This window comes from Onychomys torridus, chromosome 17 (genome assembly GCF_903995425.1).
Source record: "Onychomys torridus chromosome 17, mOncTor1.1, whole genome shotgun sequence".
Taxonomy (NCBI): Eukaryota; Metazoa; Chordata; class Mammalia; order Rodentia; family Cricetidae; genus Onychomys; species Onychomys torridus.
The window spans coordinates 24,386,579-24,413,953 of NC_050459.1; positions in this window are offsets into that span (position 1 = coordinate 24,386,579).

The following is a 27,375-nucleotide window of genomic DNA, read 5'->3' on the forward strand; positions in this document are numbered from 1 at the left end:
TGTTGCTATACTTTGATGGGTTTGATATAGGCTTTGAATAAAATATATTCACTGTTCATTTCCTGTCTTGGGAGAGCTAGGCTTCAGTGAGTTGGTTTAGTAGATAAGATGAAAATTGATACATTTTATGGTTAAAATAACCAATTCTCTAAAGTGGCACATTCAGTATGCAGTGTGGGATTCCCAAGCATGTGGGTCCCAGTGTGGTTAGTGTAAGAGGTCATCCCACTGATACACCTGATACACCATGCAGCACCAGGGGAGTTCATATGAAGATAAACTAAAAGGATACATGCTGGGAACCAGGTCAAAGGCCTTCATTACAATGTCGCTTAGCTGGTCCTAAGAAGACTACACTTTCCCACTACAAAAAGGTTGGGTCATGAAACTGTGATCTCAAAGATCATAACCTCCCCAAACCTCTGTCATTCAGGATTCTCTGAACTGACAATCAATATTGATTTTACCTACTAAACCTTTAAAAAAAAACCCAAGGATTTAATCTTTCTGATTGAGTGTGAGTTCTTTCTACCTCATATTTCACATAAGGAAGACATCTAGGAGTTAATTACCAGTTAATGTTCAAATAAACAAAAGGTAACAAGACACAATACACACAAATCTTATCCATAGACAATGAAGGCAGAGCATGTAGAGGAGTCATGATTTCATTTAAAGGTGTCCTATCTTCCTTATATTTATAAGACAAAAAACCCTAGAGTGCCTAGCTCTTATATTTTGCCATATTTTAAATTGTTAATTTACTTCATATCTGTGAAAGTTTGATGATGGAATGACAGAAAGTAGCAATGTGAGTGGACTCTGTTCCTCCCAGAGCAAAGTGAACAAAACCAGGATGTAATGATGCGGCTAACACAACCCTCAAGTTCAACAGTCCTTATTCAGAAGTAAACTATCTGTGGAGCTAAGATTGAACACACATAGGCAAAAACTCACTATGAGAGATAGTGTGTGAAATAAGACCAGCTTACCAACATTCTATGGAATGCTGGATGCTGATGTGGTGAACACAGAACAAGGTGCACTGGTCACCAGACAAGGTGGCATGAGGACTTATCAGGAAATAGGCAAGCACCACGATGCAAATTGCAGTAACATCATATTTTCATGAGCCCAATTAGAAAAAGGGAAAGAAGCCACGTTCCATGTATTTAAAATGTATTTTTTAGCATATTTTAAGTTCTCAGAAGAAGAAAAAGATGGTGTCATCATTTCCTTCCACAAAGTTATCAAGCTTATATGACATATAGGTCATAAATTAAAGACCTTCAGAGAAAGCTGTAGCATCTGGTATAAAGGCCTCATGATATTCTTTCTGGTGAGTTCAAAGCGGGGTTCTATTTGGAGAAAGATGTCATGGCATTCAAGATGCACTTCATCTTGATCAGACTAGATCAGATGGGGAGAAACAAGAGAAATTTCTGTCCCAAATTCTGTTTTGATGCTCAAAGAATACTTACTTTTCCAAAGCATACTGGGAACCCCAGTGAACAGAAAAGAGTTTTACTTTATGGCTATTGAACTGATATCTAAAACTAATACTTAAATGAAATTACTAATTATATGTAAAACTAGCTGAGTGAAGTAAATGCCTGTGAAGTGTATCAGAGGACTTCTGAATTTCTCAAAACAACAGCAACTCAGGTTATTTTCTGGAGTTATTTGGCAGTTGCCATCCATAACTAATTCAACTATAATTTCAGTGGTAAAAATAGAAAGAAGGAAAAAATATCTCAACAACCATAACAACAACAGAAACAGAAAGTAATTAGCATTGAGTTGTACACTAATTGAATACAGTTGTAATCTGTGCCACTAAGGTGAGGCTGGGTGAAAAAGAATGGTTTGTGACACGCTACACTTGGCAGGAGGGGTTGGTGCATTGAAGAATGACCTTAGAGTCAGAGGCTCAAGGTTTTACTCAGAAGAAAAATAATATCCATGTAGTCCATTTGTCTTAGTCAACCTAGGTTGCTACAACAAATTACCATGGACTGCGTGGCTTATAGGCAATATACTTCATTCTCACTGTTCTAGAGTCTGAAAGTTGGGAATCAGAGTGTTATCCTGGCAAGGTGCTGGTGAATTCGTATTCCAGGTCTCACATGGCTTGTTTCTTGTGTTCACCTGGCAGGGAACAGAGATGGGAAAAGTTAGCTCTCTGTATCTTTATGTTTGGAAATAAGATCTCCACCCTGGTCTCACCTCTGCCAACCATCACACAGTTTGTTAGGATTTTGATATGAATTTGAAATTAATAGTACTCATCTTTGGTTCTACAAATGTATGTCTTTCTCACATGTTGAATACACTGACCGCATCCTTCCAACTACAGCATCAACTTCAAACTCTATCTACAAGCCTTATTGAACATCCTAAAAATTATGTATAGGTAAGGTGATAGGTATTCCACCTTTGGGCAAAATTCTTCTCCAGCTGGAAATCTGTAAAACTGAACAAGTTAAATCTTTCCAAAATAAAATTGTGGAACAGGCATTGCACAGTTATTTCCAATCAAAAAGGAAGACAGAAAATAAGGAAGGCAGGATAGATCCCCACAAAATCCAATAGATCCCCACAAAATCCAAACCTCAGCAAGAGAAACCTCATGAGACTTAAGGTCTAAGAACAACCTGTTTAGTTCAGTGTTCTGCTATCCAGACCATCTTTGGCTGTGTGCTCATTCACTAGATCCACCAAGATGGCAAAGCTGAAGCTTTTTCTCATGGCCAGAGACGTGTTAGTCATTACTCACATTGGGCAATCCCATCCCTAAAGCTAACAGCGTCATCTTGTCTATCAAAACGAAGACAGTGCCTGCACCTGTGGAATAAAAACAGTAGCCCTGATGATTTATGAGTTGATTTTCTGGTCCTTCTTCTGTTATATTAAAGAACAATGCAGATTCACTGAATTTAGTGCTGAATTCCTCTATCGTTCCAAAAAATCAAATAAATTACCCAGCCCTCCCTCACTCCTTATTCTGTCTTTCTATTTGAGTTAGAAGTTATAGGACCCCATGGTAGTACCTAATTGAGTATGGAATCCACATCATCTTGATACCAAAGCATTCCATGGCCATGCACTTAATTTTATTCTATAATAATCATACTTTCTGTTTCCTTGATTTTTGCTCAATGTAAGCTAATTGAGGAATTTCTAAATCTTTCCATTTTACTCTTTGCTTAATAATTACATATTTTTACATAAATAGATTTGTTATATTCTATACTCTCCATAACAATAACAAAACTCAGTAGAGGTTAAAAATTGTTTCTGGACCCAATACTATCCTATCTTCTATCCATTTCTTTGCTTTTACATCATATTATACTCAATCAGAAGATTCCAAGCCACCCTTTTACCATTTTATTTTGGATTTTAGCTAATTGGAAATATTCAACTTAATCTTTTTAAATTGTACTATTATTATAAAACATTAAACATGGACATATATTTTTGCTTTTGTAACCTTATAGTCAGGATTGCCTTTTTTCCATTTCTATGTGAGTATTTATTAGAACAGCTTCTATTTTCCATCTTTCCACCAATGTTCTGTCTATAGTGATCAATTAACTATACCTCCTCTTAGAAGCGAAAAAGGTCTTGGTGCCTTTCCTTATTGCCTTCTGAGCTGTCCCTAGAAAGTCCTTTAAAAATCATTTCCTAGCAATCTTGGCTACTTTGCTGTGCATCGTAAAATTTCTGCAGCCTGTGTCTGAATTTATTCCAAAGCTGTCTCCATGTTTTCAGATATTTGTTATAGCAATGCTTCAATTTCTGTTGGAACAAAATCATACCTTGCTCAGGGTGCTATGGAAAAAAAAAACTATATCCTTGTTGGAATAAAAACACCACTTTCAAGGTTCAGGGAACATTGTAGAAGAGAAGGCTAAAAAAAGTGAGAGCCAAAGATTAAGAAAGGAGCTGGGAATCCCATGTATTGTATAGCACACAAGAATTATTCCAAGTCACGAACAACTGTGGACAACAGCATTGAGTCTCTAGAAGAATGAGCCCATTAAAAGCCAGTTGTGAATAGAAAAGGGACCTGTAGGATTCATAACCCTCACTATTAGATTCAGTGAAAGAAGTGTCACCATTTTAAGTTACATATTCACTAATGACTCTGCCAATCTCTAATGGATAGTCACTATTCAATCCATCACAAACATGTCCCTGTCTAAACTAATGGGTCACAAAACAAAACAAATTGTCATGAATCTTGGAAAGGGAAAGGTAGAGTGGGGGTGGAGGTGAACAGACTGGGAGATGATGGAGTGGAGGAAGAGAGCAACCAGAATGTGTTATACATATGCATAAAATTGTCAAAGAATTAACAACAACAACAAAAAGAAAGCAATAAAAAATAGACATGGATACTGACAAAAACAAGCAATCAAGCAAAAACAACAAACCCCAAAGGGGGTAAAAATTCAGGATAGAAAGTTATTTCTACATGCTAAAGTTTTGGATGAGGGTATCACTTTAGTTGCCTTCTCAGGAGAGACCACTTCTGACTGATGATCCAATTTTCATTGTGTCCTCATGTGTCAGAAAACAAAGATAAAAAAAAACACAAAAATTTTTGGTATCCTTTCATTATATAAAGTACTAATTTCAGTCATGAAGATCTAGCCCTGTGATGTGATTATCTTCCCAAGTCCCCACCTCCTATTATCATCATATTGAGACATTTTGATTTTAATACATGATTCATCAGGCAGGAAAACATAAATATTCAGTCAATTACAACAAGTAAATAACATGGATGAACATAGAGTTCTTAGTTTTAGTTTGGATAAAAGTATATTCATGAATTCAAAGCAAAGCTCAGAAATTCTAAATGATAAATAATTCTTGCTATCAAACACAACTCATCAGGGAATATAACTGTATCAAGGAAAACATTAACTAGTAGGAACCATTGCAAACAGAAGGCTCTTGAGCTTTCTCTAATAATAAATTGGATCTCAATCTGAGAGAAGAACATTGATTCAACCTAAAATACTGATTACGCTTAATGGTCTAGTAGAGAAGTTCATGTCCGTTTGGGTTGTTTGACTACAAGGTACAAAGCTCAACTTTCAACATAAGGGAATTTGAAACCCAAGCAGAACAACTGTTTATTTTAAGATCTATTACAAATTAGTTCCAGTAATACTGAATGAGAAGCTAATTCACAAAAGCCAGAGCAGATCCATTTTCTAAATTATCAGCAAATTACTACAGAAATGAAATAGAGAAGAAGCAAAAGAAATTAGAAGTATATTAAGTAGATACTTTATTTGCTTAATTTAATTACAACATGCATATCCTGTGATCTTAGAGGTGTATCTCAGTGATATAGCCCTTGCCTAGAACTACAAGCCATGAATTCAATCTCCAACACCTCAAAATAAATGAAGAACATGAACTCCAAATTGAACATTTATATTTCAGTGGAAATATTCCTTGACTAAAATCCATGCCTCAACCTAGTATACACAGGGGTACATCCTTACATACACCAGTATTTATTTAGTGACACTTCCCAAAATTGTAGTCATTTTCATTGTTACTTCAGCACATACTTTTAAAATATTCTACCATATATATGTGTCACTTGGGTTTCAATGTGGAAAGTAAAACAACAGCTCCAAACCCCTCTGTCTTCTTTGGTAGAGATACACAAGATTGGGTATCAAGTAGTATTAATTATTTTAAAATACATAATAACTACATGTAGGTGCAAGACTTTGTTATAGGAAATGTTTTGTGGAATGTTTCTTTGAAGAAATGATTTAAAAAAAAACTAATAAAGAGAAAACCAAGATGAAACCTTGAGAAGATTTAATGAATCTTCTAGATTCCAGAAATCTAGCTGCTGAGGCCAGGGTGTGTGAGAGTAACAACAAAGTAATCATTCAGTTATGGTGACATGTATCAAACAAGAAAAAGTCAAATACTAATTTGAAAGGAATGCAAAAAAGAAAGATTTATTTATTACCTATTGCTTCGTGGCTTTTTGTATTTTCTTCCAGGTACAAGTGAAAACCTTTGAAGATTTAGGTAGAAGCATGGCACAATTTTTCTTGCTGCAAAATGATGATTCTAAATTATGTACAAAGAATAATCTTATGTAGGAATGATTAAAAAATAAAGCAACACATTAAAATCCACAAGATACTGTTTGCTTTGAGCTAGGAGTATATTGGTTAAGACAGAAAGAAAAGGACAGAGCTGAATAACTGGTACAGCAAAATGCAGCAGAATACCTCACGACTTGGGTGTGGAGTATGGAGAAAAGAATGACAAGGATAATTCCCACACTTGTCCTTAGCAACAAGAGGATGGTAGAGGCACTTAGTGTGATAAAACTCATTGGATTAGAGTAATGTTGATGGCAAATCCAGGTAAAGCTTCTGACAAGCTCCAGAAGAAACATGTAGCAGACACCAGAGAGATAAAACAATAACCAAGCAAAAGACAAGTGTGTTGCAACATTGATAAGGCTGAGAAAGAGCACTAGTATATTAGAAGGTGAAACTCAAAAATAGATACTGCAATGCCAAGTGGGAAAACAACTTCCCGAAGAAGGCAGAAGGCAATAGTTACCTTCTAGTTGCATCTGTGTACTATTAAGTACAATACAGCATTCTCTGTCTTCACAAACAAGTGAAAAATAAGACAACCTTTTAAAAATAATTCAGGCATTAGAGAGTAACTATACAGGCCCATTCATTCTGGGGTTAAAAAGATGGAAATGGTAAGATCTTTTGATGACCCCAGGGAAGTATCGGAGTCAGTCGCCAGGCTCTAGATTTGAGATTAAAGCACACAGAAAACTCTGCTATTCTTGAGGTGAGGAGAGAGATCAGAGCCCAGATAGGTCAAGGTAACTGGAGTGTTCAGGGAAGACTTCCAGAGAAGAAGAGTAAGACAGAGTAGGCATTTTTTCACTGCATAAAAAATTCATCTCCACTACCATCCTTCAAAAAAGTGCAGTATTATCAGTGCTGAGAGGAAAACAAGGAAGGAATAATAGCAACAAAATGAGGACTATAGGCCTTCTCCAGCAACAAGTCATCTACCTTTCCTCAAAATTATAGGGCACAAATTTATTGAATAGTAGTCCAATGGACAACCAGTGACACATGAAATAAGGCCATCCTAGAAAATGTTTACTCTGTCTCCAGAAATCTTAAAACAAGGATCAATTCATTAACTATCTTTCTCTGGGGGTAAGAAATAATAACATTCAAAACCACAAAATTCAAAAATGAAAAATCACATCAGTGTGAGCAACAGCTAAAACAGAAGAATTTCCTGAAGAGACTCAGAAATGATTAATGAATGAAATATGCCTGGTAAAATGGTTCCTATACTCAGGATAGTGAAGACAAGTATGTGAACATGAGGAAAGAGAAGTGAGAGATAAGAAAGGAGACATATGAGGAAAATACAACAACTGCAAGAATGTGGATTCTGAATGGGGTTAGTATCAGACAGATACCAGCCAAAAACAAAACAGGTATGCTTACAAACAGAAAACTCAGCTAAAAAGAGAACCTTGGAGAGAAAGAAAGAACATCAGAATTGGTGAGAAGGAAAAAACCAAGCGGTACTTTGTGCATACAATGAAAGGCACATGAGAGTAGGTACATGATGCTGAAAGCCATCTGAGAAATCAGAACTCAAGTTTTTCAAATTTATGAAAGAATAAATACTCATATTCAAGACATTCAACAAACACTAGGAGGAATTAAAGTGAAACAACCAAAGCAAATCATAATCAAATTGCTGAAAGTCAGGTGACAAGACTTAGAGGCAGTGAGAAAATAAAATACATTATGTCTGAGCAGAGGGTTTAAAATTACCGAAGAGAACTTGTAAGAATCTAAGTCAAGAACAACACAATAGATTGATATGTCTAAAATGCCAAATGGAAAAATTTCTACCTGTTCTGTTAGCACAGATTTACTATCCAATGAGCATACCTTTCAAAAATGGTAATGAAATACTTTTCAGAGAAACAAAAGGTGTAGTAATTTATCACTGTTAGCATTTCACTAAAAAAAAAAAAAAAAATTACTTAAGAATGCTCTGAAGGAATCTGAAAAATGACATTGCCTGGGAACTGATCCCAACAAGATATAAGAAAAGCAAAGAAAATTATACATTTATACAGAATACAAAAGTATCTTAATAATTTAACCACTTTAAAAGACTCTTTGCAAGCTGTAGCTCACTGGTAAAGTGACTGTCAATAATTCATGAGGCCCTGGGTTCAATCTGAAGCATATGTAAACCCTACATATATAACTGTTACATAACTGTGACTCCTGTACTAAGGATGTGGAGACACGGAATCAAAAGTTCATGGTCATCCTCAGCCACAACATGAGTTTGAAATCATCTTGGACAACATGAGACAGTATCTCAGAAATGAATTAATTAATAATATCAATAAATAATATATGAATAAAAAACTAAAGCAAAAGGAATGAAAACATGAATTTCATAGTGAAGAGAGATATAAAATGCCTGGGAAAATGTCAAAAAACAGGAAAGAAGTAAAGGTTAGATTGTTACATACCAACTGGAAGTCATGTTTTACTCAAATGTAAAGTGATATAAAACTAATTTATGATAGTTCAAAGATTTAAAACAAAACATATATAAAGTTGTCAGTAATAAAGAAATAAAATCATACTAACTCAATACAAATCAAATCAGCAATAATGACATAAAATGGAATATTTAAATGCTCACATACAAAATATAGATTGTCAAGTCAGATAAAAATAAAGATTCAAGTTTAATTAAATCATCAAGACATTTACTTTATTTACAAAAGTACATAGACTAAAAGGAAAGTATGAAAAAGATACTCAGCATTAACAAGAAGTAGTTGTTCAATATTACTACTTCAGGAACCAATGTTGAATGTGAGGGATAATATAGCTATAAAATGGCTTTGAGTAGCTGTGTGCAGGAAGCAGGGACCTAGACAGGCTGGGTGCAGTATAAGTATGAGTAGTACAGCATGCAGTAACAGTATGAGAAGTACAAGATTTTCAACAAGTGGGCATCATATACAAGTATAAAGGAGCCAGCTGCTCTTGGCTCTGGCTGGTCAGTTTGTTCTAAGAATTATGAGAGATAGGATCTTATTAAAGAAGATTTTTACAAAGAGTATGCTGAAACAGTTAGAAACAGTGAGCGCTTGGATTTGTGGTGGGTTGAAGGAGAATGTTCCCCCATAGGCTCATTTTTTTTTTATTAAAAAAAAATTTATTCATTTTTACATACCAACAACAGATCCCTCTCTCATCCCTTCACCTGCTCCTCCAACCCCTGCCTAATCCCCACTCCCTACCCACCCCTCATCCCCATTTCCAAAAGGGTAAGTTCTCCTATGCAAGGAAAGAAAAGCCTGGTACATTCAGTTGAGGCAGGATCAAGCTCCTCCCCTCTGCCGTGAGGTTCATGTTTTTGAAAACTTTATCCCCAGTTTGTGATACTATTTGGGATGTTTGAGAGGAGAAGCCTTGTGGAAGGAAGTATGTCACCGGAGGCAGGTTTTGAGAGTTTCAAGGCTTATGCCTTTTCTAGTTTGATCTTTATGCTTCTTGCTTGAGGTTCAGCATATGATCTCTTGGCCTATGCTCTGACCACTATGCAACTTTCAGCCATGTCCTGTCTTACCTCCAAGCCATGATGGTTTTTATACATCCAGAACTGTAAGCTCAAATAAACTCTGTTCTGTAAGTTACTTTGGCCATGGTGTTTTTACACAGGAACAATAAATGACTAGTAGAAAGAGCAAAACTATTTCCTGTGCCAAAGGCTTTGTGCTTGAAATGGAGACGAAGCTTGGCTTTATGTTGTCCTTGTTCAGGATGGTACACCTTTGGTGATTCACAGGTTCTGAGAAGAAGAAGAACCTTTGTGTTCACTAGACAGATTATGTTCCAGTCATTCAGGTTGGCTACAACTGTGGCATGAAAGAGGCAAGAGCTGTGGGAAAGAGACAAGGTCAACACCTAGCTAGATAATAATTGTTCATTTACGGAATCATCTGAAAAAATGAAAACTAAGGGTTACAGAGAAATTTTGTGAACCAGAGCCACAAATTAATGGAGAAACTTCAATGCCTGGGAAAATTCACCAAACAGCATTGTATCAGCCACTTCAAATATTATAAATATACCATAACTGAGCTGTGTCTAAAGAATAGCTCCTAACTCAATAGTGTTGAGTGCTCCAGCTTAGCTACACTAATGGACCTTTCTATGTTGGTACCCTTAAGAGAACCTCTCTTAAGAGACAGGTGAAAGCTACTGGATCAGTTTCTCCATGTCAATCACTTTCAGGTACAATAGTAGAGACTTTTACATCCATAATAAATTCATTTGGGCAGTTTATTGTATTTTATATGTGTCTGTGTCAGCATATGTTCATGTGAGTGGAGGTGCTTACAGAATCTAGAAAAGGTTGGATCCTCTGGAGCTTGAAATACAGACAGTTGTGAGCCACTCAACTTTGGTCCTAGAAACAAAACTCTTTTTTTTTCTCTCATTTATGGACATTAGCTTTGAACCTTCAGGTGTGTGTGTGTGTGTGTGTGTGTGTGTGTGTGTGTGTGTGTTTTAAGAAAAACCATGGAAGTCATAAATTTACTAAGGGGTAATGAGGAAGGCCTTTGAAGGTGTGTGAGGAGATACGATGCACTGTTATAAAGAGTTAGAAGGAAGTAATGGAACAGGGAATGTTAAAAGTGGGTAGGGGGACAGGAGGGCAGAATAAGCATGGTGGGGGTTGATACAGGAATGATAAATAACACAAAAAGCCTTTGGAAAAAGTAATAGAAAACTACTAGCTCAGAATCTGTCTAAAATACACATAAGTATACATACTAAAATAATTCAAATAGTTACGCTATAATCGGGTAACAATGCCTCAATTAGATGTCCAAGGCTAACAGATAAATAGCCTAGTGCAAGAAATGTGTTGACCCTTTTCAAGTCATTGGCAAGTGAGGTCTCATAGATTCCCAAACATTACAAAGTATTTTCAATACTACTGTTATCCTCCAGATCTTGATGGTAAGGTTATATTGCTGAAGATCTTACAAACTTGATCTGTAGTACATGGAAAAATCTAGCTGGTGCTCACAATGAAGCTTTTTTCTTACTGGCTAACTTTCACGGTGTTGAAAGATGTTGTGTACATTACTAGAGGAGAGAAGTAATTATGAATCTTACCCATCTATGAATCCTATGGGCTGCAATAATAACTAGTCTGGCAAAACATCCCATTGGAACAATAGTAGCCCTACTTGCTCATGTAGAAGTGTATTTGTGTGCTAATTATATAAGCTTTGGGTTTTTTCCTGTTAGTGACTGTTTCTCATGTATAACATTTTGGGTGGGAGGCTAAACAGTAGATGGGTGCTATGGATGGGTGCTATGTAAGCAAAGAAATTGTAATCACATGGAACAGTTTACAAGGCCTGACTTTCAACATCTATTTCTGTTTTATTAATTGTATGTTGCTTTTTAAGCATTAGTATTTGGGTATAACACTTGTTGTTTACCCAACAAGGATCCACAGCACTTATTTAGACCACCCCAATGTTTCTTTGAGGTGGCCACATATAAACTGATAAACTTAAAGTGGAGCAATTTTGCATAAAGAACTCAGTATGTGAGGAATTTGGGTTGTCCTGAAGGGTTTTCATCATAATGACTCATCAAATCAATGTTCTTTATGTAATGCTTTAACAACACTACTAGTAGACAAATACGGGTTCATTTCTTTTTTGCTAACTTAAAAAGAAAATTTAAATGTCAAAGGGTTGCTTCACCAAAGTGGTAAAATTATTTGAAATATGAATGGGTCTCATCATTAAATTTCAAAATGCATAAATCATAAACCCTCCCCTACCATGATAAAATGTTGATAGGTCCAGTCTTGAACAGGTCTTGTACCACTAACCACCACTGCAGTGAGCTCATGAGTACTGCATGTTCAGCAAACATCATTTGCTGACACCTCCTCATCTCATCTTCTGGGGAGTGTTGCCACCCTGCCTTCTGCGGTGATTCCTGAGCACCAGATAGACCATGTGAGAAAGCTGACCCTTTTAGGGGAGTAGAGGGAGCTTCATTTTCTCCAGTGAGGTAGCTGTGGTGATGTTGTCCTTGATCTTTCTAGTACATAACCACAAGAACATCTACTTGAACTCAGTGGGTCACTCACCGAAACAAAAATCAAACAAACAAACAAAAACAAGCAAAAATATGGAAAAAGACTTGTGAAGACGAGTGTTAGAAAAAGAGGAAAGGGGGTAAAGAAGGGGAATTGGGGATGAAAAGAATGAAAATCCAATGTATAAAGGCATGAAACAGACAAATAGTTTTAAGGTGTTTAAAAATATGGAACTGAAAGAAAGTGTTTTTATCTGTAACATTAGCTGGCTACTCCAACATTCTCTGCACAAAAAGTAATGGAGCAAATAGACCCAAGTCAGTAAAGACACTGTGAAGTCAAGCATACCATTTATCAACCAAGTCCAAAGTCAATTTACATTTGCTGTGCTCTAAAACAGAATATGCATTATTCTCATATGCACCCAGAACATTCTCCTAGACATTAATTGATACATTGAAACGGATTGTGGTCATACTAGATATCCTCATAGTTAATAACAAAAAGATTTCTCAATATTCTCACAACAAAGACGACAGAATAAGAAAACCTCTGGCTTCTCCCTGAGAAGGAGAAGATTGGAATGTGTGTCTAACAGTGAGCCTTTTTTGAGGATCACATAAGAAACTTGTTTCTGTCTTGATTAGATCAATACTGATAGAGAGTACATAGAACAACAGGTCACTGGAAACACATTGGTTTACACTCGCATACATTTAATCACTATTCCCCTCTCCTTAGAGTAGTGGAGGAGACGGAAGAAAATCCCTGGATCCTAGTTTCTCAATGAGAACAAATATTGGAATAAGTCTCTTTCAGCTTTCATAGATTACTGAGGGACTAATTTTTATCTCAGAAATCATAGAGTCCCTTACATATTCTAAATGCCAGAGTCCCATCCCACCATGAACTATCAGTCAAAAGCAAGTGCAGAACTTAACCTACAACCAGACACCAGGGACGTGCTTCCAAATAAGAAGCTAGCAGTTCTTATGTAATTGGACATTATAATTACAAATCCAGTGAAAATAAAGCTATATAATTTTTCTTTGAGTCTACTAATCAGGATGATAAATGTTATGTATCAGTAAAAGGCAACACAAACAATAGGAGATATGACTATTTTTTTCAAATACATAAAATATGTAAAATGACAATAATTACTCCAAATAATTAAAGCATTTGTTATTGATTATACTGACACTTTTGACTGAAAATCACATAAGATACTAAAATGTATATAGACTCAAAAAAGGGTGGCAAGATCTTCAAAAAGAACAGATATAAACCTTATGTTTCTTGGTTTCAAGACATTGAGAATCTATCACACTTGGAGCAGTATGATAATGCATAGCAATAGATACAGACCCCTAGAATCAGATAACACAGGAGAAAAAAAATGAACATATGCCTAACTAATCTACCAGAATGGCAAGAATAAAAAAAATCTCTTCAAGGAAAAGGAAAACCAAATATTGAAAAAAAAAAAGAAACTGTAGCCTCAAATAGCTGAAAATAGACATGCAAATAAACAAAAACAGCATGCTAATCTTAACTGTCACATTTCTGGTAATAAGCAGATACATAGTTAAAATCCCAGTAAGTACTCAGATGACATTACTCAATTAAATTCTACCTTACTGTGAAGAGATAAGCCATAGATACTCTAAGGAATTATTGTTTTAAGCACTAGAAAAGGAGGAAACACTTTTTAGTATAAAAAAAACTGAGCTAATATCAGTTTTCATGATGAGTGCTATGTGAGTTCTTGAACAACACAAGTGTTTTGTTTTGTTGTTGTTTTTCATTTGTCATTAATTTTTCACGATAAGTCCTGCTTGATACTATCAGGCATGAACACAAAATGATAAAGGCATCAGAAAAGAAGTAAAGTTCTATTTGAAATGATTGTGTGTCTGTGTAAAAACATCTATAGATGCTAAAAAATGAATTATTGGGGCTAGAAGTTTATTTAATATATTTGATGGCTATAAGATGAATATATAACTAACAATTGCACATGCATAGCCATTACTAGAAATGTACCACCGAAATGAAGAAAATGAGGCTATTTATACTAATAACAAAACATGAAATACATAAAATTAACTTATGCCCAACCCATACAGTTAAATGTATAAAATGCTACTAAAGATATCAAAGGACTATGTGAATTAGAAATAGACGCACTCTTCATCAAAGAAGCTTCTTTTTGCAACAGATAGAGAGAAAACCACAACTCGTCAAAATGTAGACAATTGATCATGAGGTACCCAGACAAGGGATACATCCACAACATAACTCCTGCACCTATGGCTCAGGAAAAATTGTGGGGTGGGGGGGGGGTGGAAGAAGTGGAGAAGTAGAGAGCCAGATGATCAGGAAGTCTGCTGTGTTATCTGGCCTGGTAGAAATGAGAGGGATTTTCACCAATAAAATATCAACAATATGGCTGCCCAAACTAGACCTGAACAAAAACAAAACTCATAGGTCTGCTAACATGAAAGAGGAAAATCTCATGGGTCCCCACCCTAGATAAAGAACTACCGGGAACTAAGCAATGCCAAAAGTAGGAGAATTAATTGTCCTGAGATGAGTTCCTTCATTGGTTGTTCAGCATGACTGGGTAGTCCTAAAATGAAATACATACATGAAAGGCTGGATGAACTCAGCAGACTGTACATATGTGTGTATGTATGTGTGTGTGTGTGTGTATGTGTGTAACAATAACAATAGAGAAAAGGGCATGAATTTGAAAGATAGTGACAGATAGGAATAGGGGCTGGAGATGAGAAAGGAAAGAAAAGAAATTATATATTAACTTTATTTTTTAATGAACTATACCTAAGTAAAGCAATGCATTGATTTAATATCTTAAAGTCCTCACATTTGTGATCTTCTGGTATCTACAAATTTATATATAAAGCTAATATAATCTGAACCACATTCCCCGTAAACTTTATTTTCAGGGGCAAGAAATTAAACAGTATTGGAAATTGGTCATGTTATACAATGACTTAATTTAAAAGCATTGATAACAATAATATTCGCTAATTCAATATTTATAAAGAATACAACACTTGACTTAAATTCTTCATGTTAAGAATTAGTGAAAAATCAGAATGATTAAAACAAAATAAGGGGGAGCCCCAGAGTATGTCTAACCACTTCAAATATTAAGCAAAACCTCAGTTTCAATAAAGGTACCAATGAAATTCAACAAGACAAGAAAATTTCCTTTTGGTATTTATTGTTTGTATTATTTATATTTCTTGTTTGCATTTTTAAAAATCTTTGCCTGTACAATTAGCTATCCCTGTAACAAGAAAATAACATTCACACTACATAGACAAATAAAATAAGCCACAAATATAAATGTGAAGTACAGAGATTTCTAGAATGAGTGTGAGATAATTTTGACCTTAAGCTAAGTGATTGCACAAAACATAAAATATACAAGATACAGAGGGAAAAAAACCCTGAATTTCATAAAACTTAGTTTTCTTTTCTAACAACACTGTGACAAGGGTGAAATGGCATTGCATATTCCAGGAAGGGAATTTTTTCAAGATAAATGCCTAGTATAGGCAGTAAAAAAACATCTGATTTTGAAAAATAAAAAAATATTTGGAAAGATTAAAGTACCAAAGATAAAAAACATAACCAACACCTGATGAAAAGATCTTTAACACTGTTATTGATTCCAGAAATGTGAATTAAAACCAAATATATAGCTCCATCATCTTCTAGAATGACTGAAGGTACCAGGCCAATAGTGATGTGCTGACTAGTTTTATTTAAATATGATGCATGCTGGAATTATTTGGGAAGGAGGGACCTCAACTGATGGAATTCTTCCACCACATTGGCCTCTGGGCAAGTCTTTGGGGGCATTTTCTTGATTAATGAATAATGTGAGAGGGCCCAACTGATATGGATAGTGCCATCACACACAGGTAGTCCTGAACTGTATAAGAAAGTATGTTAAGAAAGCCATGAGGAGCAAGCCAGTGAGCTGCATTCTTCCAAGGCCTTTGAATCAGTTCATGCCTACAGTTTTCTGCCCTGTTTGAGATCCTACTCTCACTTCCTCCGAGATGGATTGCAATAAGAATATGAAAAAAATAAAAAGATAAATCCTTTCCTCCCCAAGTTGTATTTGGTCATGATACTTCATCACAGTAATGGAAATCCTAACTAAAACAAGTGATAAGATTTGTTGAAGATTTAATCAGCTCTAACTTGTTGGTATGTCATTTTGGAAACTGTTCAACAATTACTGATAAATTACATATGCATCTGTTGTATGATGCAGAATTTAATTCCTAAATGCTTAGCCAATATAAATGAGAACTTGCTACCTGAAAACTTGTATGTTTATACAAGTACATTACATCATTCACAGTAGCCCCAGCATGTAAAAACTCAAATGTTTACAAAAGGACAACATTTTGAAAGTATTTTATCCAAACAGTCAAATGCAACAACAACAACAACAATAATAATAAATAGAATAGATATGAAAAATATTTAAATCTATGCTGAGAAAACACAAGTAGATGAAGGAAAGTATGTATTGTGTGATACCATTTGTATGAAGTGTTATGGACCAGAAATAATCAGTATATAGCAACAGGAAACAGACTTTCATGAAACAGTGGCTGGTTTAGAATGTAAGGGAATGCAGGGATGCTTTCGCCTTAATTAATGTGATAGTTAATTCCATCTACTTGATTGGATGAAGGATCATCTACAGGATCAGTGCAACATAGCTACAGTATAACTTTGAGGATTTTAGTAAGAAAAAAGTTCTTGAATATGAAGCTTCTGAACTAGTGAATCCCTTGATGGATTCTGGGAAAGTATTAAAAGGTGAATAGGTCCTTGTGACGGCCAACTTAGGTTGTCAGCTTGACTATATCTGGGATGAACTACAATCCAGCAATTGAAGGCACACCTATGACAGATATTATGCTTATTTTGAAGTGGGTGAAATTACTTCTAGTCTGGACCCTGCTGGAAATCAATGTAAGAACATAGAAGAAGGAAGATTTTGAACTTTTCCTGCTTGCTCTAGCCTTGCTAACACATCCATTTCTTCACTGGCATATTGAGGCTACTTCTTAGGATTGCAGTATATACTGAAGACCAGCTGAGACATTGGCCTTGTAGGACTGATAAAGTACTTAGATTCTTGGACTCTCCAATGATAGCTAGCCATTGTTGTATTAGTTGGACTGCAGCCTGTAAGTCACTGCAATAAATTCCCTTTAGATAGATGGCTGAGTAGATAGATAGATAGGATAGATAGATAGATAGATAGATAGATAGATAGATAGATAGACAGATAGATAGACAGATAGATAGATAAATAGATAGATAAATAGATAGACAGATAGATATTCATTCCATAAGTTCTGTTAGTCTAGAGAATCTTGACTAATACAGTCCTGAAAGAGCCAAAGTTAATCTGCAAGCCCCGCTTGCCCAAGGAGAGATAAATAACTTCCTAGAATGTTGGGGACTGTGGTTCTCTAGAATTAACATGCCACATGTATTTTCTTCCTTAAACAAGTTTGTTTCAGCTTCCATCCTGCCCTGGAACTCCCATATGGACAAGAGATGAGTGCCTGGGGTTATAGTCAGAGAAGCACCCGCCTCTGGGCCCCACTCCTGGGCACCAGCCATCCCTGGAAGACCTGCCCAACTTGGCCCCAGTTTACCGCCATTTGGTGGGCCTGACAGGAAGGCTCCCTTTTTCCAAGACTGCAGGCAGACCCAGCAATCTCCACACCCTGCTCCCACACCCATCTTCCTGAGACCCCAGCCACTTCCTGAGACTCAGAGACCAGCCCCCAGCTCCCATCCGGCCAGCACTCTCATGTGGACCAGAGCTCCCATCCAGCTCAGAGCTTCCATCTGGACCAGAGAAAGGCTCCCTAAACCTGTCAGCTCTGTCTGGATCAAGTGCACTGATAAGACCAAGAATCCATGAGGAGATGGGCAGATGTCAAAGCAGAAGTACATACAATAAAATAAAGAGCAATACAGCATCACCAGAACCTAGCCCTTCTCCAACAGCTAGACCTGAACATCACAGAATGGAAGAAGCAGAAGAAAACTACCTTATATGTAACATCATGAAGAGGAAAGAGCCTTATATAGAAGAAATCAAAAATAAAGTGAAGGAACAGACAAATAAAAAAAAATGGGAAGAATGCTATAAAAAACTAGAAGAAAGGACAAATAAAGCAGAAGAAAACAGTAAGTCCCTCAAAGAAAATCATGAAAAAGCAACGAAACAGACTAGGCAAACAGTCCAAGACCTGAAGAGGGAAATAGAAAAAATGAAGAAGACACTAGCAGAAGGAATGTTGGAAATAGAAAATCTGAGTAAACAAACAGGAACTTCAGAGGCAAGTATAAAAAACAGAATGAAAGAGATGCAGGAGAGGATCTCTGGTGTTGAAGATTCGTTAGAAGAAATAGATTCATCAGTCAAAGAAAACACTAAAACCAACAAAGACATGTCTCAAAATGTCCAAGAAATTTGGGACACCATATAAAGACCAAACCTACAAATAATAGGGATAGAAGAAGGAGAAGAATACCAACTCAAAGGCACAGAAAACATATTTAACAAGATCATAGAAGAAAACTTTCTCAACTTAAAGAAGGAAATTCCTATGAAGATATAAGAAACCTACAGAACACCAAACAGACTAGACCCCCCAAAAAAAGTCCCCTCACCACATAATAATTAAACAACTGAATGTACAGAATCAACAAAGAATATTAAGGGCAACAAAGGAAAAAAGCCAAGTGACTTATAAAGGCGAACCCATCAGAATAACACCCAATTTCTCAATGGAGACTTTGAAAGCCGGAAGGACCTGGACAGATATAATGCAGACACTAAGAGACCATGTATGCCAGCCTACACTAATCCATCCAGCAAAACTTTCAATCATCATAGATGGAGTGAACAAGACCTTCCAAGACAAAACCAGATTTAAACAATATTTATCCACAAACCCAGCCCTACAGAAAGCACTAGAAGGAAAATTCCAACCTAAGGAAGTCAGATACACCCTCAAAAACAAAGCTAATAGATAACACCACAGAAGTAAACCCCAAAGAAGAGAAGTACACACACACAATACTACCAAGAAATAAAAATAATAACAGGTACGAACAATCACTGGTCATTAATATCCCTTAATATCAATGGACTTAATTCACCTATAAAAAGACACAGACTAAAAGAATGGATATGAAAACAGGACCCATCTTAATACTGCAAACAAGAAACACACCTCAAATTCAAAGATAGACACCTCCTAAGAATAAAAGGCTGGGAAAAGACTTTCCAATCAAATGGTCTTAAGAAGCAAGCTGGTGTAGCCATCCTAATATCCAGCATAATAGACTTCAAACTAAAATCAATCAAAAGAGATGATGAATGACATTACATACTCATTGCAGGAAAGATCCACCAAGATGAAGTTTCAATTCTGAACATTTATGCCCCAAACACAAGGGCACCCACATATGTAAAAGAAATGTTACTAAAGCTTAAATTGCATAAAAAACCCCACACATTAATAGTGGGACACCTCAACACCCCACTTTCGCCTATGGACAGATCTGCCAAATTGAAACGTAACCAAGAAATAATGGACTTAACTGATGTTCTGACTAAAATGGACTTAATTAATTGATATCTACAGAACATTCCACCCAAACAAAAAAGAATATACCTTCTTCTCAGCACCCCATGGAACCTTCTCTAAAATCGACCACATACTTGGCCACAAAGCAAATCTTAACAGATACAACACAATTGGAATAACCTCCTGAGTTCTGTCGACCACCATGGTTTAAAGATAGATTTCAACAACAGAAAAAACTACAGAAATCCTACAATCTCATGGAAACTGAATAATGCTCAACTGAATCACCAATGGGTTAAGGAAGAAATAAAGAAAGAAATTAAAGACTTCCTAGAGATCAATGAAAATGAATACACCACATACCCAAACTTATGGGACACTATGAAAGCAGTGCTAAGAGGGAAATTCATAACACTAAATGCCCACATAAAGAAGTTGGAGAAATCTCACACTAGTGACTTGACAGCATACCAAAAAGCCCTTGAACAGGAAGAAGCAAAGTCTCCCAGGAGGAACAGACCCCAGGAAATTATCAAATTGAGACCTGAAATCAATAAAATAGAAATAAAGAGAACAATACAAAGGATTAATGAAACAAAGACTTGGTTCTTTGAGAAGATCCACAAGATAGACAAGCCCTTATCCAAACTAAAAATAAGACAGAGAGAGAGCATCCAAATTAACAAAATCAGAAATGAAAAGGGGGACATAACAAGAGACAAAGAAGAAATCCAGAGAATCACCAGATCATACTTCAAAAACCTCTACTCCACAAAACTGGAAAATCTAAAACAAATAGATAATTTTCTGGATCGGTACCACCTACCTAAGTTAAATCAACACCAGATAAACCATTTAAATAGTTCAATAACCCCTAAGGAAATAGAATCAGTCATTAAAACTCTCCCAACCAAAAAAGCCCAGGACCAGATGGTTGGTTTCAGTGCAGAATTCTACCAGATCTTCAAAGAAGACTTAATATCAATACTCTTTAAATTGTTCCACACAATAGAAGCAGAAGGAATATTATCAAACTCCTTCTATGAGGCTACAATTACCCTGATTCCTAAACCAAACAAAGATGCAACAAAGAAAGAGAACTACAGACCAATCTCCCTCATGAACATTGATGCAAAAATACTCAATAAAATACTGGCAAACAGACTCCAAGAACACATCAAAACAATTATCCACCCAGGAATGCAAGGGTGGTTCAATATACGAAAGTCCGTCAATGTAATACACCATATAAACAAACTCAAAGAAAAAAACCACATGATCATCTCACTAGATGCAGAAAAGGCATTTGACAAAATCCAACACCCCTTTCATGATAAAGGTCTTGGAGCAATCAGGAATACAGGGAACATACCTAAACATAATAAAGGCAATCTATAGCAAGCCAACAGCCAACGTCAAATTAAGTGGAGAGAAACTCAAAGCAATACCACTGAAATCAGAAACAAGGCAAGGTTGTACCCTCTCCCCATGCTTATTCAATATAGTACTTGAAGTTCTAGCCAGAGCTATAAGACAACGTAAGGAGATTAAGGGGATACAAATTGGAAAGAAAGAAGTCAAGCTTTCCTTATTTGCAGATAACATGATAGCATACATGAGTGACCCCAAAAATTCAACCAAGGAACTGATACAGCTAATAAAAACCTTCAGCAACATAGCAGGATACAAGATCAACTCAAAAAAAATCAGTAGCCTTCCTATATACAATAGACAAACAGGCTGAGCAGAAAATCAGAGATACATCACCCCTTACAATAGCTACAGATGATATAAAATACCTTGGGGTTTCTCTAACTAACCATGTGAAGGACCTATATGACAAGAACTTTAAGTCCCTGAAAAAAAGAAATTGAAGAAGATGTCAGAAAATGGAAAGATCTCCCATGCTCATGGATAGACAGGATTAACATAGTAAAAATGGTGATCTTACCAAAACAATCTACAGATTCAACACAATCCCCATCAAATTACCAACATAATTCTTCACAGACCTGGAAACAATAATACTCAACTTCATATGCAAAAACAAAAAACCCAGGATAGCCAAAAGAATCCTGTACAATAAAGCAACCTCTGGAAGCATCATGATCCCCAACCTCAAGCTCTACTATAGAGCTACCATAATAAAAACAGCTTGCTACTGGCATAAAAAAATCACATGTGCACCAATGGAATCGAATTGAAGACCCTGACATTAACCTGCACACCTATGAACATACAATTTTTGACAAAGAAGCCAAAACTGTACAATGGAAAAAAGAAAGCTTCTTCAACAAATGGTGCTGGCATAACTGGATGTCAATGTGTAGAAGGCTACAAATAGATCCATATCTGTCACCGTGCCCAAAACTTAAGTCCAAGTGGAACAAAGACCTCAACATAAATCCAGTTACTCTGAACCTGATAGAAGAGAAAGCAGGAAGTAGTCTTGAACACTTTGGCACCAGAGATCACTTTCTAAATAAAACACCAGTAGCACAGACACTGAGAGACACAATCAATCAATGGGACCTGTTGAAACTGAAAAGATTTTGTAGAGCAAAGGACAAGGTCAACAAGACAAAGTGACAGCCTACAGAATGGGAAAAGGTCTTCACCAACCCCACATCTGACAGAGGACTGATATCCAGAATATATAAAGAACTCAAGAAATTAGACATCAAATTGCCCAACAGTCCAATTAAGAAATGGGCTATAGAACTAAACAGAGAATTCTCCACAGAGGAAGTTCAAATGCCTGAAAGATGTTTAAGGAATTGCTCAACATCCCTAATTATCCAGGAAATGCCAATCAAAACAACTCTGAGATACCACCTTACACCTGTCAGAATGGCTAAGATCAAAAACACAGATGACAGCTTATGCTGAAGAAGATGTGGAGCAAGGGGAACTCTCCTCCACTGCTGGTGGGAATGTAAGCTTGCACAACCACTTTGGAAATCAATATGATGCTTCCTTAGAAAATTGGGAATCCATCTTCCCCAAGACCCAGCTATAGCACTCTTGGGCATATACCCAAGGAATGATCAATCATACCACAAAGGCATTTGCTCAGCTGTGTTCATATCAGCATTGTTTGTAATAGCCAGAACCTGGAAACAACCTAAATGCCCTTCAACTGAAGAATGGATAAAGAAAATATGGTACATATACACAATGGAGTACTACTCAGCTGAGAAAAACAATGATATCATGAGGTTTGCAAGGAAATGGATGGATCTAGAAAAAATCATCTTGAGTGAGGTAACCCAGACTCAGAAGGACAAACATGGTATGTACTCACTCATAGTAGAATACTAGATGTAAAACAAAGATGACTAGACTGTTATACAACTCCAGGGGGGCTACCTAGAAAAGGGGACCCTAGGGAAGACACAGGGTCACCCAATGACAGAGAAATGGATGAGATCTACATGAACAACTTTGACAACAGTGGGAGTAATGAAGGGCAAGGTTTGAGGGAAAGAAAGCTTAGGGGAGCCAGAGATTCCAGCTGGATGAAGAATAGAAAGGGAAAACAAGGAATAACAGACCATGATAAATGATGACCACATGAGAACAGGAATAGGCAGAGTTCTGGAGAGGTCCCCAGAAATCCACAATGATACATCCTCTGTAGACTGCTGGCAATGGTTGAGAGAAAGCCTGATCTGACCTAGTCTGGTGATCAGATGGCCAAACACCCTAACAGTCGTGCTGGAACTCTCATTCAATAACTGATGGAAGTGGATGCAGAGATCCTTGGCCAGGCCCCAGGTGGAGGTCCAGGAGTCCAATTGTTGAGAAAGAGGAGGGACTGTAAGTGTGTAAATTGTTGAATCCAAGATTGGAAAGGCACAGGGACAAAGCCAAACAAATGGAAGCACATGAACTATGAACCAAAGGCTTTGGAGCCCCCAGCTGGAGCAGGCCCTCTGGATAAGTGAGACAATTGAATAGCTTGAACTGTTTTGGAGGCACCCAGGCTGTGGGATCTGGACCTGTTCTTAGTGCATGAGCTGTCTGTTTGGAACCTTGGGCTTACACAGGGACACTTTGCTCAGCCTGGAAGGAGGGGACTGGACCTGTTTGTACTGAATCCACCAGATTTAAATGAATCCCCAGGGGAATCTTGGCCCTGGAGAAGATGGGATTGGAGGGGAGGGGCTGGGGGGAATGTGGGGGCCAGGGAAGGATGGGGAAGACAAGGGGACCCATGGCTGATTTGTAAAATTAAAATGCAAATATAATAAATTTTAAAAAAAATTAAAATAAAAACAAGTTTGTTTGTAGCAGTAGTGCTTTATTGGATGTGAGCCATGATGTATGCAGGCAGGAAGTATGTCAGGATATAAACTTGCCCCTGATTGGACCTGAAAAGAAAAACAGTGTTCCTGTGGTTTTTCCTTTTTACGTCCCTGCAAAACATGAATCATGGCCATTTCCTGGGAACCCAGGAGTGGAACTGGCTAGAGTTCATCATCCTGGCTAGTATTTAATTAAGGCTTTCTTCAAATTTGACTCAAAATTGTGGAACTGGTTTTCTCTCAAATCTCCTTGGGTTTTGTTCTTTAGGTTTTGTCTTGCTGTGGCCTCTTCCTCTATTCACCTTCTCTCTGTCACTTGACCAGTAGGAAATGGAGAACTCTGTCTGTCACATGTTTCCACTGTCACCATGCTCTGCTCAAGTGGGTAGGTCTATTCATGCAAGGAATGAGAAAAATGTGGTTTTAAGGCTGAAAGTGACAGACCACATTTATACATAGATAACAATGAGGCAAAGGAACACAGACAGACCAAGATAAACCATGGGCTGTGTGAAGATCTTGCACAGAAACGTCAGTACATATAGACATAAAAAGGGGTCACTGTCAAGAGACACCAGGTTGAATTTCAGGGGCCTAAGTGTTGCTGATGAGGAGAAAAGAGGAGGCATGTGACAGAGAGAGAAGGGAGGAAAGCTGGATGTTGTGGGAAGAGCTCAGAAGTCATTTAACATATTTACCTTGAAAATTTTACTCCCAGCATCCTCCCAGAGTACCAAGTGCATTCTCAAGGCTACATTCAGGGTTGGGCAAAACCATGTGGAAAATAGAAGGATGCATTTCCTGCTCACATGGAGCTTCTAGCAAAGAGTTTGCAGGACAGAGTTATCAGTAAACAATCAATAAACAGATAAAGTTTTATGAGCTGAGAATTGTCCTGGAGAAAATGAAGCCAGATGCTGGGCTTGGGAATCTCTGCAGGACATTGTAAGGATGACTCTAGATAAGGTACAGAGAGAGCTATTTCCTTTGAGGAGAGCCTTGGATGAACAGAAGCCTAGCTAGGTTAATGGACCACCTGGGAATATAAATTGTGAATTTAAGAAAAATAGCAAAGCAGATAATAAAAGCAGTTATTAGAATTCCTCACAAGCTGCACCTCATCTTTAGCCCGATACAATCTAATTCCCAAGCTGACCTTCGAATCTGCAGTGTCCGGACATCAGGTCCTGCACTATTTTTCTAAGAGACTCTCACCCAGTGGGAAATGTACAATTTTAAATTCAGAAGAGAAAAATCACAGTAGTAAGGAAAACATAACAAGATACGGAGGCTGTGTTAATTCTCCACCTCCCTGAGGGCCCAGGGCCTCATTCTGTTCTATTTCCTAACAGCTGGCAGGCTTTTTGTTCTTTTTTTTTTTTTTTCTCCTCTGTAACTGTTTCTCTAGCAGGTGAAGCTCCATTTGGCATCCAGGGCATAGATTGTTAGGAGCAGGGTCCCCCTGACATTTCATTAAGTTAGAATTTCCACACTCAGTATCAGACTACTGGAGCCTTGTTAAAAGCACTTAATTGCAGCCTCTTTCTGAGGCTGGAACTGTACATGGAGACTGTGCTGGATGTTAATTTCTTGGGCATTCCTCCCATGGTCTTCCTGCTGACTAGCAGATTTAATAGCTTTCTCCTACCTTTCCTTCTTTATCTTTGTCTCCTCCCATCCCCCATAACTTGGGATGTTTCTGTCATCTGTACCAGGCTGTACTTCTTTGATGATGTGGTGGCCCTGTGCCTGGGTGTCAAGACTTTGCATTTCTTTGTGTCTTCGTGTAATGTTGAAATTGGGAATTCAAGATCTCTATAACATTGAATCCTAGGTTTGTGAAATAAACAACTCAAATATAATAGTTCTGAGTCTTTTGAAAGCAGACTGCTTTTACAGAATTTAACTTTTATCTGTCTGATCCTCTTGAAATTCCACAGCCACTGGATAAAAAAAAAAATCTAATATTGTGGGTGAGGAGGGAGGGACATGGTTGTCAGTGTGTCTGACTGGTGCTGTAACGCTCATTATCAAGGCATTCAGACATGCCAGCAGCTGTTTCCAGCACCTATCAATTTCCTCCTTTAATCCTGGTGACATAGTCACTTTTAAGAAAGGGCACTAGGGCTTTTCTCTTTTTACACATCAGCAAAGGAGAGCACAGACTGGTAAGTGCCTTGCTCAAGCTCTCAGCTGTGTTAAATAGTGAAAAAGATGCAAATCCATCTCCAAAGAAGCACTGTCACTTTCACAAAACGAGATACTCTTTCCCTACACCCTCCATGTTTGTTTCTCTTCACTTTTAAAAGACACTTCTGTTGAATTATACATTTGCCATGGCAGAGTGTCAAAGGGACTGGAGATCCAAGCTCCCAAGTTGAATGAAGTATTTTTTGTGTGTTCAATTTCCTCACTCCCGTCTTTTCTGTTCATTGTCCTTAGAAAACCCAAAGTATCACATCAGTTCTTCTATCTCAGCCACCTTCATGCCCTGCAACAGCTGATTGTGTATTTTGTGACACACAGCTATGGAATGTCATTCTTGAACCCCTCCTGCTAGACTGCCCATTGCACGGGTTATTCGGCTTATCCTTGTTTATCTGTAAACTCAGGATTCTACCACTCAAGTCATACCTTGTGACAATTCTCAGGCCTTTTCACATCACATGCTATATTTAGTCACAAATCACTTCTCTTTAACACACTTATGCCATTGCTTGAAATGCTTGTCCTATCTAGCAACATCTACAAAAGAAGGAATTGTGTCCTTCACACAGAGGGGTTGCTGACAAACTTATGTCTGATGAATGAATGCTTGAACAAAGATTACGTATTATATACCACACGGCAGACAGATAATCCCAATCAGCAATGTTTATATAGAACACAGAAATAGCAATTGTCCAGCTCAAGCTCGGCTTCATCCCTGCCTGCTTGGACTGTCCTGGGGAGGGAAGATGGGGATTTCTGTCTCTTCTGAATTCATGCCCAACTTTGAAGAAATTCCCTCTCACATGATTTGTTTTCCTGCAATACAGAAAACAGTGTGCACTATTTTGTTTTGGATTCTTTAGTGAAAGAAAAACAGATGCATATCACCAGAAGCACAAGGCTGGTTAGAGATCTTATGTACCAAGTAGATAATGCCTCTCAAGTGATTGCATTATCATCTCCTAAAA